This window comes from Lolium rigidum, chromosome 3 (genome assembly GCF_022539505.1).
Source record: "Lolium rigidum isolate FL_2022 chromosome 3, APGP_CSIRO_Lrig_0.1, whole genome shotgun sequence".
Lineage (NCBI taxonomy): Eukaryota > Viridiplantae > Streptophyta > Magnoliopsida > Poales > Poaceae > Lolium > Lolium rigidum.
Window position 1 is genome coordinate 39,046,134 of NC_061510.1, and position 5,662 is coordinate 39,051,795.

At 45.2% G+C, this 5,662-nt stretch overlaps 1 pseudogene; it reads left to right on the forward strand.

Annotated features, from left to right (window-relative positions):
• The first annotated feature begins 2,228 nt into the window (after positions 1–2,228).
• LOC124695697 lies at positions 2,229–3,508 on the forward strand (annotated as a pseudogene).
• The last annotated feature ends 2,154 nt before the right edge of the window (positions 3,509–5,662 follow it).

Consider the following 5,662-nt stretch of genomic DNA (forward strand, 5'->3'; position numbering starts at 1 on the left):
AGGGCGTACACCGATACTTTTGCACTAACTTATGTTCAATCCATCTCGGGGTTAGCTTTTCAATATGTCTCTTTTTATCGAATTATGTAGCGGGATCCCACTACCATATACCACTCTATTGCTTACAATTTAGACCTATCATGCAGGTATACATAAACCCGTAGGCATCCATCCCTGTAGGCATCCCTACATATCCTTTTAGATAGTCCAAGGAATATTTTAGTTAAGCAAGAAAATAAAGGACCTTGATGTGAATTACCCAACTTTAATATATGTGAACTGTCATGTTTTTTTATGTTTTTTTTATGGACGGATATTGCAGATTATCCCTTCTGCCATTCATACTTCCACATTGATGAATAGCTACTACGTGACCTCTTTACTTATGAAGTTTCATATGAACCAAACAAGATCCATATGATCTCATTTGCATGTATGTAATCAGACTGTCTTTGCAGAAATGCTTTGTTTTAAGAAGGAATTACCTTCTATGGCTATTAACACTTTTCTCCATGCAGATTAAATTGGGATACCTCTGAAGGGAAATAATCCTAAGTGTGCATGAGAAAACCCAATTATTCCGTTTAAGTTATTAACCTATGTTACAACCTTTTTTAGTTCGTTTCATTTTTGGAAAACATAGACAATCTTGGAAAACAGAGACGAGGTTTGTGATGCGTGCCACGATTCAGTTGATGTAACCAGGTCCAAGAAAACATATATAACTTGTTCAATGCCTTTTTGCTCATGTATTTTGGTTCAGATTCTCGTTACACAAGAAGAATGAGTGGTCTCATGCCCGGCAATCAAGATACGGTTAAAGATTGGCGGTTTTCTTTGCGGTAGAGATGCCTGAAGGAGAAGTATATTTTGGCCATGTATTATGGTTCAAATTCATGGAGAGATGGCAACCTATATCAGTCGAGGTGCAAGATTTTCTTTTTGTAATACTTCGTGCATTATGTATATGAACTACTGTATGTTTAACCTGTGATCATTTCCTTTTTTTTAATCAAGAACAATGTCTCCACTAATTCATCTTGGTTTGTATCATATGAAAAAAAGTAGCTTAGTCCTTTGACGTTACTTGGGTTTTCTATACTCGTGCATCGCTTTTTGGATCTCAAGATGAGACTTTTCCAATCTTTCATTAACCAATTTTTTCTCTTAAAAGTTAGTTGTATCAGATGAAAAAAAAAAAGGTAGCAGGTTCAATTATAAGAAAGAAAGTATATTTGCAGGCTGCGAAGTCCATATATGCTCATAAATCAAAAGTGTAAGTACCTGATATTTTTTGGTGGCTCCTTTACCTAGGTATCTCTGGCAATTGGAAGGCCATCTTTTACTGATACAGTGTCCGTGTCTAATGTAGTTGGCCAGATTCAGATATTATTGAAGTGCTTTCATCTGTTAAACGTACAAGCGACATTCTACCCAGGTTCCATTTGTTATGAAAAGAAGTTGTCACGAATTGCCTAAAATGTATCAGCTATTGAAGAATGAAGATATAATTGGGTGAAGAATCTTTAAACCTAGCATTTCAAACCCTACCATGTTTCGGTTTCTATAGAATGCATCATCTTGAGATGACATTTCAAATATTTGAAGGTCAAGGTCAAGCGACCATGATTGAATTTTTGACCTAGAAGAAAATTTGGTTACACTATGTGTTGAAATTGCATATTTGAATATCCTAAGTGAAAGTGAGCATTTTTTTCACACGTATTGTCCAACCTTGAAATTTTTTTACTACGGAAAAGAATTGAATTGTCATTTTTGCATGGTGCCCTTTCACTATACATATGTATGATGCACTATCGGAGGAGGGGTAGGTAGGAGTATGAGACACATTGTGTTCATGGGCACATATTACGATATTGTACTTCCACGAGGGACTTTATCATCTGAAGCCAGCACACATTTGAAATAGACAAAAAATGATGTAACTGTATATTAGAGGCCGTAGCAACACACGGGTCATTCAACTAGTTTAATCTAAAACTTCAACACTTTTTTTAGGACAAAACTTCAACACTTGTGATGGATCGGAAGATGGAGTAGCGCCATTTTGCATTTTAGGCCCAATAGAGAACTGGACTAGCCCTTCGTTCAACGAAATCAGGCCCAGCAATTTATTACGGTAGTTGCTGCGATAGGACAGTTTCGAGGCGGACTCCCCTACCACACCGAGACCGAGCCCCTCCGCCGCCGCCGCCGCCGCCGTCGCGATGCTTCACCTCCCGAAACAACTCCTCTCGCTCCGCCACCCAGCCTCACCAGTGATCCTTTCTCTCCGTCGGGCCCTCTTATCCACCGCGGCGGCCACCGACGCCCCGCCGGGCGCCTTCGCCGCCGCCGACTACCTCGTCACCACCTGCGGCCTCACGCCGGAGCAAGCCCTGAAGGCCGCCAGGCACATCTCTCACTGCAAGTCCACCTCCAACGCCGACTCCGTCCTCGCCTTCCTCTCCGGCCCCTCCCTCCGCCTCTCCAAGGCGGACATCGCCCACATCGTCTCGCACGACCCGCGCATCCTCAACTGCAGCGTCGAGAACACCCTCAAGGCCCGCATCGCCAGCCTACGCAGCTATGGCCTCGACGACGCGCAGGTCCGGACCTTCCTTCGCGTGACCCACTGCGTCTTCCGCACCTTCAGCATCCAGGAGAAGCTCGGCTTCTGGATCCCCTTCCTGGGGTCGCCGGAGAAGCTCCTCCGCGTCCTCAGGCACAACTACTACTTCCTCACGTCCGACCTCGAGCGGGTGGTCAAGCCCAACATCGCGACTCTACGGGAGAGCGGGATAACCCCTGCCGACATCGCCAGGATGTGCGTGCGCAACTCGAGGCTGCTCACCTGCAACCCGGACACCGTCAAGTCCATCCTCGAGCGCGCCGACAAGCTCGGTGTGCCGCGCAACTCTCCCATGTTCAAGCAGGCGGTGGACACCGTGACGGGCCTCGGCGCGGAGACCATGGCGGCCAAGCTCAAGCTCTTCGGGGAGACGCTCGGGTGCTCCACGGCCGAGGTGGCCAGCGCGGTCAGGAGGTACCCCATTCTGCTCAGGGTCTCCGGCGAGAAGCTTCGCCGCGTGACGGAGTTCCTGACCAGGGTGGTCGGCGTCGACACCGCCTACATCCGTGCCCGGCCCTCCATCTTCATGTACAGCCTGGAGACCAGACTGGCGCCTCGGCATTCTGTCATGAAGCTGCTCCAGGACAAAGGTCTGGTCCGAAAAGACCAAAGCTTCTTCACCATGGTCATGCTTAGCGACGACACGTTTCGACGCAGGCATACCTATCCTCATAAGGATGTTCTTCCAGGCCTTGATGATGCCTACATGGCTGCTTGCGGAGGGAAAATGCTCACTCAAGTCGCGCTATGAAGGATCCTATAGCTGCTTGTAGGTTCCCAGGTTATGACTCTTCACAAACCACCGTCTAAAATGTGCACTACTATGCTAGCATCTGAATTCTGCTTAAAACTCACTGGCTACCATTTATCCAGCTACATTTCGGCTCATTCTTTTTGCACTTGAACATGAAAAACCCAATTTTAAGCTACAGGTTTTTTATACATTCACCTTCGCATAATTATGCATGGCTGCATGGCTCAGGGTGCTAGATCCAGCAATACATAAACCTCAACCTTCTCCATGGTCATCCTTGAAATTGTATGTGAGCATATTTTATTTAGCTAGATCAGTTAATTGACTAATGTAATTATTTTATGTGTATGACCGCTGCAGTACATGTTACTGTATATTGAAATGAAACAAATCATCCACTAATTACGGTTTTGGCAACTAACGTGAGTGTGAATTTGTATATTCTGTTAAGTTGCTATATCTTGAGTTTTCGACTTGTGATTGTTTGGGCTCATTTGAAACTCAGGCTACCTGAGAGTGGTGTGAGCTGAAGCTCCTCATAGCTGGTATGGTCAGTGTATAATTGTTTCTGTCTTTGCTTTGCCACTACTTTTTGTGGGGTGTGCTCACACATTTGAGATGGTTATTGTTCTGGAGTAGTCTGTCGTCGCTTCCTGGGGGAAGATTTGCCCGTGGTTGTCGGTGTCGGCACTGAAGCACGATCATCCTCCGTCCCAGGTCTCTGTGATCAAGATACTCCAAAAGAAACAAATGGTCTGTTAAAATATGATCTTATGGGCTTGGTGACCATGGTTTATGGGAACTTTTATTTTGCTGCGGTTGATGAAAAGTTGCGTAGACGTCGTTATATCACCACCACAGGGGACAGGGATTTTTTTCAGGGTCTCGGGCGTGTGTTCGAACGATCATAGTGCGAAGGATCAGGAGTCATGATCTTTATGTTCCAGTATCTGGATTTGCTGGTTAAAAACTATTCGAATTTCACACCTAATCCTCATACTCTTGAGGCGTGCCTTGAAACTTTTTATCCTAGCACTCTGATTATTGCAATCTTCTGAGTACTTAACCTTTTATTTTGTAAAAAAAAGTAAACCTGATGAGATTCACTCTATTTTTCAGTTTGCTCACACTTGGATTTTCATCACCAGTATCTCTTCTACATTCCCCTTCTTTCTAGAGAGAATAGCCAAAATATCACTAGTTGAAACCGAAAGTGCCAAAATACCACTAGTGAAAACCAAAGTGCCAAAATAGCACTCATCTTAGGTTTTTTCATGCCAAAACCGTGTGATGTCAAACAGATTCAGTTAGTTAAACCGTTATTTTTTCTTGACTTGACAAAAATACCCTTGACTTCATCTAAATGAAAAAAAGGGAACACTCGCCGGTGCCGGTGCCGGTGCATCAATCCCCCATGACTCGCTGCCCCTGCAGCTAGTTCCACGCTTCACAGGCACTCCTCCAACCAGCTACGCTAGCACCGAGGACCAGGCCTATATTGCTATGCCGCGCAGGGTTTCTCTCCGACAAGATCCGCCAGAGGCAAGGTGCTTTGGTGATTGCTACTCTACATAGTATGCTCGTGCATCCAGCCAGGCCGTCGCCGTCGTACCTGATGGATTGAACGTGGTCTGCTACTGCTCGTCTGGGTTCGTAACTATGTCGCCGCTGCTTGTTCTTCTAGCCCGATGCATGGATGCATTTGTTCTTGGTCTCTTGGAGCATGTTGATTGCAGGTTGCAGCTCGTAGCACCTCCACAACCTATTAATCAACATTAAACTAGCAAAACATTCTTTTCATAGAAGTTGCTCTATGTGGAAGAGGCGTGGTCATTTATGTCTTTCTTTGAAAATGTTAGTGCCAGTTAGCCGCTAGTGGTATTTTGGCATGAATAAACTAAGTTGAGTGGTATTTTGGCTCTTCGGTTTTTTTTTTTTTGGAGCAACCGGCAGGAGCACTGCCTTTTCATTAAGCAAGAGGGAACAAAACGATCCAGACTGTACAAAGAGAGGGCATTTTTAGCTTAAGGTGGTAAAATGCCCAGAACCCACCATGAAAGACGAGCTACCAAAAAGAAAAACTAATCCGGCTCGGCCGGGATGACCGGGCCGAAACCATTTATAGCCCGATCCCTTTGGAGGATATCCTCGTTAGCGATACTTGCGACCTCAAGGTAGGTAAGACATTGTCCAGTGAAAATGCGCCGGTTTCGTTCCTTCCATGCGTTCCAAAGTACATATAAGAACCGGCCGCTGATGCGTTTCTTTTCTTTCTG